Genomic DNA, 15,961 nt, shown 5'->3' on the forward strand with positions numbered 1-15,961 from the left:
TAGAGCAAAACAGTCTCATGAGTTTTTTCAGGCCAAATTTAACATGCTATGGAACCATTCAAGGCACTCAGAGGTCAGAGCACTGGAGAACATCCCAGTTAGCCCACGGCTTTAGCCTACATTTTTTGGTTTAAACTCAATTTAATTCAATCAATTAATTTCATTTACTTCAATCAGATTCTAAACACATTGTTATATTTAAAATACTAGTTTTTTATTCCCCATCATGTTTAGTTTCCTATTAGCCAATACAAGTTAACAATTCGTCGCGAATTTGTTCAAGTAAATGCCAACAAATTAAAAAAGGACTGGAAAGAACCATAGATTTAAAAAATGAGTTTTTGTTTGCGTAGAGCTTACAATGCTTATCGGGGTTACATGTTCTCAAAAAAGAATAGTACATGGTTCTTATTTCTCTAAATGAAATGCCAAGTCTAATGGCATTTTAAATAAGGGTTTCGCAAAATCGTTTCGCTATTTAGGTTGCCTTTAGGCGATTTTTGAGTGTTTCGCAGCCCATTACCTGGGGGCTGTTTCGCACAGCGTTCCGAGTTTTAGTCGCTGTTCGTTTCGCGTTTCGCTTTCGCGTTTTAGGGATGCCCCGCCTAAGGGCAGATAGCGAAACGATTTTGCGAAACCCTTATTTGAAATGCCATTGGATTTTGCATTTCATTTTGAGAAATAAGAACCGCGTACTATTTTTTTTTAGAACATGCATGGATAAGCATTGTACGCTCTACGACAATATAAACTCATTTTTTAAATCTATGGTTCTTTCCAGTCCTTTTTAAACTAGTTTTCATTTACTTGAACAAATATGCAGTATGCAAATATGCAGTAAAACATCCTGCGTTGCACGTTCTCCACAAATGCGCAAAATCTCATTTGTGTCCAAATTGGTCTGTTGCGGCTGCGGCTGCAGCGTCTTATGGAGAAACCATCTTCTTCACGTTAAAAATTAAGTTTTCATAACCATAATTTACAACTTGGTCTCGGCGAGACGGTCTCGAAGGGTCGAGACCGTCACCGCTACATCCCAGTGGGACTAGGGCTCGGCCCCGATCGTTTTCGGTCGGGGCGAACCGCGGTTTGCCGGCCAAAAATCACCAAACCGTCGGTTCGGTTTAGCCGTTTTTTACTTCGGTGCGGTTCTCGGTTTGGAATTCGGTCAAACCGGTGCGAACCGCCGCCATTTTGAATTTTTTTTTAAATTTGACGGAAATTTCAAATCAACCAATCAAATCGCGTTAAGCGTAAAGTGGCACCAATGGTTGCCAGGTGGGACCTGAGTTGAACTTCGAACTTTGACTAATTGACTTAATTGAGTCAGGTCAGGCTGTCAGGCATTGCTGTAATAGCCTAAATTATCAAACATGGCTAGAGATATGTTAAGTATTCCAGCCACTAGTGCAGGCAGTGAGAGGGCGTTAAGCACTGGAAAAGATTGTTTTGGAATTGCTAGGATGAGCCTTAATCCCGAGACTGTTGAAGCCCTCATCTGCTTGCGCTCCTGGTTTAAAGCCGGATTGATCAACGAAATTGATTCACGTTCCCACAATCTGACTGAATTCGATATTGAAAACATTGACGAATGATGATTCAGAAAATTGTTGTAATGATGTGGGCAAAAATACAATTGGTTTTTCACATAATTTACGACTTATACTGTTGTATAAACTGTGTAAAACTTGTTGTGTAAACTTGTGTAAACTGCCGCAGTTCTTACGGGTCACACCGCGGTTTTTCCTAAACCGTGGTTTTTTACACCGTGGTTTTTTACACCGCGGTTTTTCCTAAAACCGCGGTGTGACCCAACAAACCGCGGTGCGATCGGTTCCCAAAAATTGATAAACCGAACCGCACCGGTTTGGCCTTTTTAAAAAAAGGAACCGCGCGGTTCGGCCAAAATTGTACCCGATCGTCGCGGGGCCGAGCCCTAAGTGGGACTATCCCGGCCCACTGATTGGCTCTTTCAACCCTTAAACCCTTCCATGTATTTCTGCTTTCCGCTCCCACATTTTCCTGATACACATAGCGGGGTTTTCCGTGGGAGTGGAGTTCGCGCTTTGATTTGTATGTTTCTTTGTGTATTTATTTTATTTACATTTATTGTTTGCTGTTTGTTAAGTTTTACAAATACAATAGTTTTACTTATATTAATTGTTTTTTTTTTCATTTTATATAATAGATTGAATTAAGTACCGGTGTGTTTTCTTAAATTAGTGTAAATTGGGCCATAGGCACTTGGGTTGGCGGTTCCAAAACCCGATCAGGTAATGATCGGGAAAACTATAAATCCAAAAATTAAAAAAATGATAGAAACGGATATATCTTGATAAGATCAGTCCATTTTTGCAAAAATATTGCTTTAAAAAATACTTATTGGAAGAGCTACCCGATTTGCCGTTTTTCAGGTAGGTCGGTGCGGTTTAGCGGGTATCCGGTTACCCTCCCCCCCCCAATAATAAGTAAAATTTCAATAATTTATTGCGGGAAAACTATAAGACCAAAATAAATTTTTTTTAGAGAAATGGGTCGCTCTTGGTAAGGGCTATCCATTTCTGTATAATTTCTGAAAAATATTAATACAAAAAAATTTTTGAAAAACAATGAAGATTGTTAAAGGATCGAGTATATCTCTAGAGCGCAAAAACTACAAAAAACATCTTGTCCAAAATTTTTTTAAAATGAAAATTATCTGAATTTTTTTACAGAAATGGATAGCCTGAAAAATGGCAACCTGAAAAATGGCAAATCGGTTTACTCTTCCAATAAGTAATTTTTAAGCAATATTTTTTCAGAAATGGATATATCTTATCAAAATGTATCCATTCCTATAATTGTTAAAGCTTTTGGACTTATAGTTTTCCCGATTCTCCCAAAATCGGGTTTTGAAACCGTTTTTCTCCGGCCCGCACCAACCCAGTTGCCCATGGGTGATAATTCACAATAATTCTAATTGAAACATACAGATGTTTAATTCATTCTTGTTTTATAAATTGAAATGTGATTTAATAAAGGTATAAATAGTGTATTAGAATAAATTAAAAACAATAAAAGTAAACATAAGTAGTATAAATAAACACACGAAAAATAAACAAATGAAGGTGACAGCCCGACGAAAAACTCCACACACGCCACACACACACACCACACACCATAAGCAGAAGGGGTGGATGGGCTTTAGGGTGAGGAGAAGGAGAGGGCCAATCACAGGGCCGGAATAGTCTCTCTGGGATATAGCGGTGCCGATCTCGACCCTTCGAGACCGTCTCGTGGAGACCAAGTTGATAATTTAGATTTCCCTCTTTTCTTCCTAGCAGTGGGTACCCTATTCATTATTTCATTTCCCATTTTTTTCTAGCCCCAGTTCTATCAAGTTTATTTTTATTTTGTTATTGTTTGTAAGTGGCTCGTCTTTTTTAGCCGAAGAATTTCGTTTGCTGCCAGAAATTCGTCTGCTACGCAAGGGGATGAGCAACAAACCATTCACAAACAATAGTTAAATAAAAATAAACCAGATAGAACTGGGGCTAGAAAAAAAATTAGGAAATGAAAAAAGGAATAGGGTACCCACTGCTAGGAAGAAAAGAGAAGAAGTGGGTTTCTGCATAAAACTCTGCAGCAGCAGCAGACCAACTTCGACACAAATGAGATTTTCGCATTTGTGTAGAACGTGCAACCTAGGATGTTTTACTTCTCTTTTTGCGACGAATTGTTAACTTGTATTGGCTAATAAGAAACTAAACACGATTGGGAATAAAAAACTAGCATTTTAAATATAACAATGTGTTTAGAATCTGATTGAAGTAAATGATATTAATTGATTGAATTAAATTGAGTATAAACCAAAAAATGTAAAGCTGTGGGCTAACTGGGATGTTCTCTAGTGCTCCAAACTCCTTGAATGGTTCCATAGCATGTTAAATTTGGCCTGAAAAAACTCATGAGACTGTTTGGCTCTGTCAGAACTGTAAAAGCTTTGCCCAAAATTAACTCAACACGTTGGTAAAAACAAATATGTTTGACTTTAAATTACCTGCAATTCCTGTAAAAATTTTCTTGTTTGAACTGGAAAACACTGGAAATCTTGAAATGCAATTGCAAGTATGTCAACTTTACAACGCTTCACCCAGAAATCATACCATGTTGTTGATTCATTGGAAAATCATGTTCTTACAAAAGATTCTTATATTGTCGTGGTTATTTGAGGCCCCATGGACTAGTTGTCACGTCCGGCGCTTCTGTATCGGCTATTGACCGCAACTCTACCCGAGATGTCCGGCGGTCTTGCCAGCAGATATTTCTCCCGGTAGCTGCTGTCTACGTTAGTGCATAAATACTTGTGTGTGTCCCTTGCTGTACCCCCAGTCTAGTTGTAACTGTTTGTTAGTACTGTGTGTGTGAGCGCATCGACAGTGAATACAATCTTAATCGCTACTTTAGTCTCAGCGTTATTCCTCCGTGCTACATGGTGGAGATGCAGAACTTGTGGTAAGTCTTTGCGCTGTTTCATTCTATTGTGCTCTAGTTGTGTGGAGGCGGGGGCTGTTAGGGGCTTCCGAGAGTCGTCGACCCAACCGGCCTACGTGCCTTAAACTGTTGGGGTACGAAGCCACAGCACCGGCCGTGTGACGGGCGATTAGGGTGCGATAGCGCGGGGACGGCCATAAGATTTTCTGGGGAGGTAGGTGTGACCTAGTGGTGATTAAGGGGGCGTAGAGGCGGACAGTGGTGCGCTGCAAGGCGGTAGATCACCGCCTGTAACGATTGAAAAAAATCGGGAGTTGGGACGACGAGGGGTTCGTCGGGAAGCGGCAGGTTGTCGTGGGCGACGATCTAGGGATCGTGGGTAGACGGTGTGTCATCCGTCAGGTAACGACGGTCGATCGTTGGTGGGGGAGTAGAAGTTTCGTGCAGAAGGCGGTAGATGAGTGGGGGTGCTGGAAGAGGCAGGGGAAAACAGCGCCCTCGAGACGAATTTGGGCGATTTACGCCAAGGAGTGATCAGGCAATTGTAGGCAGTGCCAGCGAAACCCTCAGTCGTTTGGACGACGTTGTAGGGGAGCCGGGAGGATTATCCGAGAGAGAAGACCGATCAGGGATTATAGCAAGGGAAAGTAATTTGGGACAACACCAGGCTAGTATTAGCAAGGAAGAAACTGTAGCGTGGGCTGACGGCGAGGATAGCTCCAATTCGGAAAGCAGTGAAGGTGGGTTAGAGTGGGATTTTGAGGCTTTTCGGCGCAGATCCTCGGTGGTAAGCGCTCGATTGCTACGCAGCAGGGCCGCCATAAATTCTGTTGTAGCTGGGGTAGTCGCACCCCTTAATCCCGTAGGGATGGCGGCCCAGATTAAATTCCAGACTCCCCCCACATTCACCGGACAGGATGGGGAAGACGTAGTAAGTTGGATCCATCGCTACGAGAAGGTGGGGAGATACAACTGGTGGGGTGAAAACGAGCTCAGGGACCACATCGAGCAGTCGTTAGAAGGGGCTGCGGGTAAATGGTATGCATGCATGGAGGCATCAGGCAACCTTCCCGCTGCGTGGTCAGACGCACAAGGGTCCCCGGTGGTGGCAGGAGTAAAATCAGCGCTGTTGACACAGTTTACGCCCGTAAACTATGTGCAACATAACGAGGTTAAATTGCGCGGGAGGAAGCAGGGAATTGAAGAATCGACCCTAGAATACTACTACGATGTGCTCGATCTATGCCGTAGGGTAGATCCGCATATGGCTGAGGCCACGAAGCTAGCACATCTCTGGCAGGGTTTGCGTCCTAGTGTCCTAGAAAAACTATGGAGTTTAAAGCCCACCAACTGCAATGAGTTTCTCCAAGAAGTAAAACGCTTCCAGGAGATGACCGATCGAGGGAAGCAAGACGAGTGGGCGATGGGAGTGATGGGAAGGGAGGAAAGAACCCAGCATAGCCCAGCGGGGCAGCAAGATGCGTCCGTAGCTACGAGGTTGGAGAAAATCGAAAAGATGTTTGAAGACTTAATGCAGAAAAGACATAATTTTAACCAAGGGAGAAACATTAATAGAGGGAGAGATCCAAAGGCCACGCCAAATTGGACACCCGATGGTAAGCCCATTTGTTTTAGGTGCAGGCAGCCGGGGCACCTAAAACAAAATTGCCAGATTCCCATGGAAAATCGCAAAGGAAACGGGAATGGGGGGAACCATCGTGCTACGGTAGATACTCAAAAGACTAACCCCACGTTCCTCGGCCTCCTAAGGGAAAAGAGCGGATTAAGTTTTCCGTTACTTCGCATTGACGTAACGAAACTTGTCGTCCAGGATGTTATGTGTAATAGGAGAAAGATACCCGCTGTCATTGACACGGGGGCAGCCGTGTCCGTTTGTTCACCCGGGGTAGCCACGTTATTACGCCTTGAGATAAAACCCTGGCTAGCGAACAGGCTCGTGTCAATTAACGGCCAGGAAATACGTCCCGGAGGAGCGGTAGAGTTGGAAATATCGGATGGCGAGTCAAAAGTAGTCGGCAGAGTTCTGGTGTTAGAAATGGGGGGAATTGACCTCTTGCTCGGTAAAGACTTCCTGGAGAGATTTGGAACGAGAATGAAAATAGGGGCTCTGCCTGAATTCATCATTGGGGACATTCCAATGGGGATGATGGCAGAAAAAGAGATTGAAACACCCGAGTTGGTGTCCCGAGTAGGGCGCATGATACCCGCACGTTCATCGGTGGTGGTCGAAATAGAGTTCACAGCAGGAATCCCGGGGAAGAACGAGGCAATGATTGAGCCCTCGACTAGCGTACTGGAGCGGAAGGGCGTCTCAACGGGGCGATTGTAAGTAGCGGATTGCGAGACGTTCAATCAAGTGCTGGTAACCAATTTCTCAGATCGCAATCAGTGGGTACCGAGAAACATGGTCCTGGGGACGCTAGAAGAGATCACCTTAGCTGAAGAGGGTACGGATAGCGAGGGGGAGGTGGTGGCGTTGGCCGCCCTGGGAGCACCCAAATGGTCACGAGAAGTGTTCGGAAAGTATGTCTCGAAGGAAATTGGGGTGGAAAGTCACGACAAGATTGTTGGGGTACTTCAAGATTTTGAGGACTGTTTCGCCGGGGAAAATGACAGGCTCGGGGTGTGCAACGTAGCGGAGCATGCGATCGAGACAGGGGACTGTCGTCCCATCCGACAAAGCCCTTACTCGAGCGCATGGAAAGAACGAGAGCTAATGCAGACGCTTGTTCAAGAGATGGAAGACGCTGGAGTAATAGAGAAGTGCAATGGACCCTGGAGTTCACCAGTGGTACTTGTGCGGAAGAAGGACGGGGCCTGGCGGTTCTGTGTGGATTACAGAAAGTTAAACGCGGTGACACTGAAAGATGTGTACCCCTTGCCCAGAATTGAAGAAACCCTAGCCAGATTGGAGGGTTCGGCTTTTTTTTCAATCATGGATTTGCAATCGGGTTATTGTCAGGTCTCCATAAGGGAGAGTGATCGCCCTAAGTCAGCTTTTATAACAGCGGATGGTCTTTATCAGTTTAAGGTGATGGCTTTTGGGTTGTGTGCGGCACCTGGTACGTTCCAGAGAATGATGACCTGGTTCTCAGTGGGTTGAGAGTCTTCCGCGTGTCTAGTGTATTTGGACGACATTATTGTTTATTCCCAAACGGTGGAAGAACATGTGAAGAGACTCCGAAGTGTATTTGAGTGTCTTAAGTTCGCGAATCTAAAGGTGAAGCTGAAGAAATGCTTATTTGCACAAACCAGACTGCAAGCTCTAGGTCACGTCGTGGATAAGGATGGAATCGCCTCGGATCCTGAGAAGATTTGTGCGGTTCGAGAATTCCCTAGACCGCCGGCCAACGCGACTAATGCCCAGAAAATTAAACATGTGAGGAGCTTTATCGGGCTATTTTCGTATTACCGGCGATTTATCAGCAATTTTGCAAAAATTGCAAAGCCGTTACACGACCTCATGAAACAGGGAAAATCCTTTTGTTGGGGAGAAGAACAAGAAGGAAGCTTTAATGCTCTGAAGGAGCATTTGATTGAGGCGACACAATTAGCATATCCCGATTATGGGAAGCCGTTTGACATTCATCCCGATGCCTGTGAATACGGGATAGGCGCGGCACTAGTACAGAAAACGGGATATGGAGAGAGACCGGTAGCCTTCGCAAGCCGTTTGATATCAGCTACTGAACATAACTACTCAATAACCGAGAAGGAGTGCCTTGCGCTTGTCTGGGCAATGAAAAAATTTCACTGCTACATTTGGGGGATGACGGTGAGAGTTGTGACGGACCACCATGCTCTGTGCTGGTTAACTACGAAGAAGGATCTGGCTGGAAGACTAGCCCGTTGGGCACTGCTGGTACAGGGTTATGAGCCCCAGGTGTTGTACAAAAGTGGGAAATTACACGAGGATGTAGACGCGTTGTCGCGGTACCCAGTAGGCCCCGCAGAAGAAGAAGAGGAGAGCGATTCCCTGCTACCTGTGCTGCTAGTCACGCTCAACGGGGACTTGGAGGGAATTCGCGTGGGGCAAGAATCTGTCCCACAATGGAAAAAAGCATTAATGGTACTAGAACAACGGCCTGACGCCCCATTTAAAATTTTTTTATTGCAACAAGAATTGCTTTATGTGCGTACAATTGGGCAACAGGGGAGCAGGCTTCGACTATGTGTCCCACCGAACTACAGACAGGTTGTCTTGAAAGCGTGCCACGATTACATTACCGCTGGGCACCTCGGGGTGCGTCGGACAGCAGATCGGATCAAAGCTCGCTACTACTGGCCAAAATTAGAGAAACATGTGTTGGGATACGTGCAGGCCTGTCAGGCACGAAAATCACCTCCCATGAAACCACAGGGCTACATGGAAGTAATAAGAGTAGAACGACCCTTTGAGAAGGTGGGAATTGATGTTTTAGGGCCATTTCCGGTGACGGGTGGGGGCAATCGGAACATCATTGTAGCGGTAGATTATCTCTCTAAATAGCCCGAGACGCGGGCCCTACCCACCGCTACGGCTAAAGATGCAGCAGAATTTTTTGTTAAGGACGTGGTACTCCGCCATGGGGCACCGGAAAGCATGAGAGGTTAAACCATACTTTGGCAGACATGTTGTCAATGTATGTGAATAAGGCACAGACAGACTGGGATACCGTTCTACCCTATGTCACTTTTGCTTATAATTCAAGCCGCCAGGAATCAACTCGCAGAACGCCTTTTTTTCTTTTGTATGGTAGGGAGGCAATACTACCCATAGATGTCATGATGAATGGGAACCCGAATCCGGTGAAACATGACGGGCAAAACGAGGTGGTGAAAAAACTGGGGGAAGCTCAGCAAGTGGTGGCCCAATGGTTACATAGAGTGCAAGAAAAACAAAAGGACGCTTATGATGCAGGACGAAGAGTGGCAACAGATTTCAAGGTTGGGGGTGAAGTCCTGGTGTATAAACCTTTTCGCAAAATAGGGCGGTCTGAAAAGTTACTACATCGATGGCGAGGACCCTACATGGTTGTCCGTGAAACGTCGTCGTTAAATTACGAGGTAAAGTTGCCACGGGCGCGGAAATCCGAAATTGTTCACGTGGTCAGCATGTAAAAATTTGCTAGAGGTTCGCCAGAGGTGACGGATAGGCCTAACGAAGAAAACTTCCTAGGGGATACTTTACCAGTAACTCCGCCACTGGAGGGGAGTCAACGGCCAGTAACAACTGAACCCCGACGTGGAAAAGGCCCAATCGGCGGGCTGCGTCAGCAGAGAGAGGAGAAAGGGGAAAGAACTGCACGGCTAGAAGCAATCCAGGAGGAGCCAGAGGAGAAGGAGGGTGTCGATCTCGAAATATCTCGCCCGGAACCACAAGCACCTGAGCAAAGTAGGGGAAAGGAGAGGAGATCGGAGAGAAGTCGAAAACAACCCAAGCGCTATGGCAACCCAATAACCTTCAGCCCCTTGATGCTACTCTTGACACTACTATGTGAAGCAATGCCATGTGGGGCATCTCCTCGGGAGAGATTCGTAATGAGTGGGGTAGTTTTTCAAATTCTTGGGGAAGTCAACTTCAGTGATTGGGAATGGGTAGTCGTGACTGAGGTGTCGTTTCGACAAGTTGAGGCTACCCTGGGCCATCTTGGACAATGGCTGGCGGAGAAACTAACACAGCACGAAGGTGGGCCACTGAACGAGGATTTTAAGATCGGTAATCGAATCAAAGAACAATTAACGGAACGAGCAACAGGCTGCCTAGAGGAACTAGGGGTAGTCAAGAGTAGATTCAATCCCCTGAAGGAAGCAATATCCGGGAAACAGCAGAGGACCAAGAGAGGTTTAATTGATGCCGGTGGGAGTGCCCTGAAATAGCTTTTCGGCGTAGCGACGGATCGAGAACTGGAGGAGCTTAGTAAACATCTCGACTCTCTGTCAAAAGAGACATCCGGGATTGTGAGCACTCTGGCTGAGCAGGCGACCCTTGTCAATGAAAGCTTGTGGGAACTACACGAGCACACTGTAGTCTTGAGTCAATTTGAGCGAGCCCATCAGACGCTGGAAAAGTAATTAAATAGAGCAAAAATAAATTTCGTAAACGCAATGAATGTATTGGAACGACAGTCAATAGTCACGGCAAGAGTGGATGAGGCTTTCCGAGCGGCACACCGGTTATTGGAATGGACCAAGATGACAGTAGACGACATAAGCATTGGGTTAGCTCTACTGGCGTCTGGCCGATTACCTCCTGAAATGTTTCCTCCCGCCCAATTAAGAACGGTTCTGTCAGAAATCCGTTCCTCTCTAGCCTCAGGGTGGGCCCTAACTCCCGCACTTCAAAGAGGAGATCTTTGGCGGGCTTATCAGGAAGCGAATGTTGTGACAGCATCCACAGAGAATGGTCTCAAGTTATTCATTCATTTCCCTATAGTAGAATTTGAAAAGACTTTTGAGTTATATGAAATTTTTGTGTTACCCGTGTATGACGCAGAAGGTGGGGTAGGACTCCGTCATTCTTCTTTACCCCAATTTTTGGCAGTAGCAGGAGATCAACAAACGTTCATCGAATTAACCGAGGAAGAGGTAAGATCCTGCAAAGATAACTCGGGTTCGGTATGCCCCCTCGCAAGGGCCATCGAGCGGAAAAATGCAAAGAAAACATGTTCCATGGCGTTGTTTTTACAAGATACAGAAAAGCAAAAACTTGAGTGTCAACAAGTGTTTGTGAAATGGAAAGGACCTGAAGCTTTGTATCTTGGACAGCGTCAGTGGGCATTGTCAATAGGGAGAACCCAAACGTTGGTAATCACGTGCCCGGCGCGAGCTGGAAGTCGGAAACAGTATAAACGAGAGTTGGCGACCGTCGAAATTGTGGAAATTCCAAAAGGGTGTTCGGGTCAGACAGATGACTGGATCCTTCAGGCAAGCTATCAGAGGGAGTCATCTACTTCCTGGGAGGAATCCCCGCCATCCCAACTGAAGGGCATCAACTGGACACTACCAACAGGATCGATAGACAAGCCCCAAGAATCGACGTCGACGTCACTACAGGCTATGATCGCCTCGACCCTTGGAAAAAACAAGGCATCCAGAACAATGGCCGATATAGTTGGGAAATCTATACGTCAGCTGAAAGAAGAGGATGAAACCCGAATACGTCTACAGTCAACCCCGCCGTCTTACCCATACGAGTTGTTGATGGGTACGATACTCACGGTTATGGCAAATCTCACTTTGTGGTTTCTATTTTACAGGGAAAAGCAACAACATGACCGGGAAAGAATCGAGGTGAGAAAGCGACTCGAGGTGTTGGAGACAACAGGCAGCGTTGAAGGTGCAGGTGACGGAGAGCAGGCTGCACAATGGAGCACTCAACTGGCTAAATTGGAGGTTCGAATAATAGAACATGAGCAGCACTGTTTGGAGACGCTTCGAAGTCTGGAGCAGTTAACTAAATAGAAGCGGCAAATCCCCCTACTGATGTTATTCCATGTTCTGATGACTGTTTTATTTTTTCTTGATGCTTCGCATAGTGTTGACCTTGTAATGGGTAGATCAGATCAAATGACTTCCATAGTTTAGTCAAAAGAGGCTATAGCACTCTTAAGGTATCCGAATAAAAGTAAAGAAAGCTTTGGACCGTAGGCCTTAGTGGGAAACAGTAGTATAGCGAATTGTAGAAATTTTAGCTAAAGAGAGAAGTCTCAAAATTTAGATTCGTTTTTCTGGTTAAAAATAAATAATAGCGGTCGGGACGACTCGCTATCTAGGGAGGGAGATGTCGCGGTTATTTGAGGCCCCATGGACTAGTTGTCACGTCCGGCGCTTCTGTATCGGCTATTGACCGCAACTCTACCCGAGATGTCCGGCGGTCTTGTCAGCAGATATTTCTCCCGGTAGCTGCTGTCTACGTTAGTGCATAAATACTTGTGTGTGTCCCTTGCTGTACCCCCAGTCTAGTTGTAACTGTTTGTTAGTACTGTGTGTGTGAGCGCATCGACAGTGAATACAATATTAATCGCTACTTTAGTCTCAGCGTAATTCCTCCGTGCTACAATATTTACCATACCAACCGTTGTTCAGGGTAATTTGGTTGAGTTTTGTCAATAACTGTATCAGTTATTAACAAAACTAAAAAAACGGTTTTTTTTAGTTAATTTTGTCTCCGCCATTTAATGTTTCTAGAAAAAAATAATCGCAAATGGCATCTAAATTTAATATGAAAATGAAGCTGAATCATTTCTTGATTGTTAAAAACAAAAATTTTAATTTTCGATCAATTACTGTAGATAATATTAACGTTTTAAAAAAATAGTCTTTATCGGGAAATCGGGACAGCTGTTTTTGACTAAAATGGGACATTAGTGGGCGGGTTTGGCCTTTAAGACCATCAATCATCACCGAGCTCATGACGCTATTACTGTTCCTTACAATGATAACAAGCAATCGATTATTCTGCATATTAATCAATTACAATAAGCCCAGCCCCCACCTATCTTGTAATAAGGGTTTTTTATCATATAAGAAAAAATTTTTATTAACACAATAATCAAATTGAAACATTTATTAACTTATAAAGTCTATACAGTGGGACGCTATTTCAATTTTTATAAATTTTTTTAATGAATTTTAAGGCGAAAGCGGAGGACGTCCCTCACCAGCCCCCCTAGTGTCTTCACTTACCCCTCAAAATAGGCTCCTCCCACAAATCTAAGAAAACTTTAAAGGTCTTATATGGGAAACTGGTTTATTATTAAATTATATAAAAAATATGGGGGGTACATTACCGTATGGAATACATAAAAACAAAATATTAAATTAATTTATTTATTAGTTTGGGAGATATAGGAGGAAAACGAAAACCGTCCCGGCTTACTCCAGTCTCCCCTAGAAAAACGTTTAAAGAAGCGCATTTGTAATGAATAATGTAAAACCCCTACTTACTTCATCTTTAAGTAAATAGCTTTTACTCGATTAAGGGAAGCTGCAGACTTCATTCGATGGTATATTCCCGTAAGTTAACATGATTCAAACAAGTCGATGAATGTCTCAAACGATTGGAGGCATAAATACAGGCCGTAGCCGTATAGCCAGCGTCAAGCACAACAAAGACACAAATAAGACAAGTTTAAACGGGGAACGAGCAAGCCAGTAGCAGGTCAAATAAACGACCTGACACTTGCCTCGCGAAGGGGTGAATCAACACTAGACTGGGTGAACAGCCAAGCGTTGACTAACGAAGAATTACAATTGATGGAGTTTTATACGACAAACAAAGTCAACGCGATCACCAACGCAAGGTGAGCGTAATGAAAGGATGGAAAGGTAAATGACTTGTTTCCAGGAATGAGAGGGAGGATATTTTTCCAAGAAAGAGTGAGCTGGTGCATTCCTTACAATAATGCGTGTCCGGATACGAACGATGAAAGTCAAGAAGAATCTGTTGACGGAAAAAGAATATGCGATTATGTTGTACGTACAATGACATCATTAACTAGAATATTTATAAAGATAATTACCAGCGATCCTTCTTCAACATCAATAAACCGGGGATATTCCAAAAGAATTTCACTCGCTGACGTAAATCTAAATGTGCTCTCTCTATCACGGAATTCGAACGTCTTTTCCATGTATTCATGAATTTTTCCTCTGGTGGTTACAGAATAAACAGGAACCTTTAACCATTCAACCGGCAGCAAAGAAAAAACAAACTAAATGCATGCTACTAATTAAATTAAAATTAACTAACCTTAACAACAATCACCTTCACCAGCACACAAAAACAGTAGCACACCGAACAGCATTAGCACACAGAACAGCAACCTACTTCGCCAAACCACGTTACTCTACTGATTGCGGCTGGCACTGGCTGGCAGAAGAGTTTCCTGTCGCGTGGTGTGATTGCCAGATAAATTTTAATAACAACTTTCCGGCTATGAGTAAGTTAGAAAAACTAGGGTAGGGAGATGATTCTCCTGTGGGTAATATTGGGGAGGGTTGCACAGGGAGGAGGCGCGAAAAATAACAAAGGGTTTTGACAAGTGTGTTGCACACGTATAAAAAGGTACACGAAAAATGTTTTTTTTTGTGGGCTAGCCAACTTGTTAAAAGTGCGGTCGATGCCCACATAACCTACACTTAATGTCGGTACACTTGATAAGTGTAGGTAAGTGGACAAGCCATTTTTTACTGTGTAAAGCTGTCGCGTCCAACTTAATAAATCCAAATTACACATAAACGAAGATTTGGAAGAAGCTAAATTTAATGAAAATAAAAAGCCCTTGCCAAGAGCTTTCGGTTTTTGTGAAATCTAATGCAAAATATTGAAACCCAAAAAATCCCGTAAGGAGTTAATGATTTTTTAGTTATTTCGCCGTCTTGCGCGAGACTCGACTGGATCGACAAAACGAAAAAACTACATCCTTTATGGAGTTATTTGGGTTTCACCATTTTGATAAAATTTTTACATTTATCGAAAGCTCTTGGCAAGGGCTTTTCATTTTTATATAACTTATCCGTGTTGGACTAACTTTAGTCGTAATTAGTTAATGAAAATATTCGGTATAAGGGGGGGGGGAGTGGAAGGAAAGAACCAGAAACATTGGGACGGCCGTTCGGACAAAATTTTGCATATTTCAGACCTCAGGAGGTGTTTTTTTTCAAATCCTTGTAACACCAGGAATCTGAGGAACAAAAGATCGTTGAAAAATGTTTAGTTAGAGTTTTTTATTACAAACGAGTTAAAAACTTGATAACCAATCACCGTTCGGGCCGGGGCATTTTTTGGGGAAATATTGGTGAATGAGGCTATAAAATAAAAACAATGTCTGCTAAAGAAGCATTTGATTTCGGACAGTGCTGGTGTATTTTCTCTTTCTTCATTGGATATTTGCTTTATGTCAATGTAAAGGTTTAAAAAATTTTATATTTTCTAGTAATTCTATTTTCCTTTTCTGCATTAAATCTGTAACCAAAGAGGCGGGAGCCTCTATCTTCTTTGTAATCTGCAATACGGTTTTTCATTTTTGTGTTTTTCTTTTTGCGTTTTACATTCGTCCCTTATTTGACAGGTTTATTACGTTCAAATTCAAGAATTACCTAATGGTATGTTCAATTTCCTTGGAATCATACTTATGTAAGGAACGGCCAGTCACGAAACTTTTTCCACCGCCGATTTCACACCTCCGATTCACGACCTTGGTTCCCAAGGAAACCTTATCCGAAAACCCTCACCTGGTACCTTTTCACACCCTAGTGTTAAATTTACATTAAAATATTCTCTACCTTCCCCCGTGTGTTAAATTAACCTGAACTTGTTTTCCCGTATAAAATGTTCCTCCAAAACCCTCCGAATTCAGTCTTTTTCTGATGTGGAACTCGACAGGTCATCTTTAATTTTTGTAAGTGTAAGTGTTTTTGAATCGAATAAACTGTTTAGTGCCCGGACCCACAGCGTTCTACTCTACCGCCGCTAGTTGTCACT

The 15,961-nt window shown here is 43.7% G+C and overlaps 1 long non-coding RNA gene across 1 annotated transcript; it reads right to left on the bottom strand.

Annotated features, from left to right (window-relative positions):
- Window positions 1-13,742: 13,742 nt before the first annotated feature.
- Window positions 13,743-14,396, bottom strand: LOC116918313. Its single transcript, XR_006644086.1, has 3 exons — window positions 14,228-14,396; window positions 13,998-14,153; window positions 13,743-13,918 (listed from the first exon to the last, which is right to left on the bottom strand). It is a non-coding gene; the product is annotated as an uncharacterized LOC116918313 (long non-coding RNA).
- Window positions 14,397-15,961: the final 1,565 nt, after the last annotated feature.

The sequence above is a fragment of the Daphnia magna genome, linkage group LG3 (assembly GCF_020631705.1).
Source record: "Daphnia magna isolate NIES linkage group LG3, ASM2063170v1.1, whole genome shotgun sequence".
In the NCBI taxonomy this organism is placed as follows: Eukaryota; Metazoa; Arthropoda; class Branchiopoda; order Diplostraca; family Daphniidae; genus Daphnia; species Daphnia magna.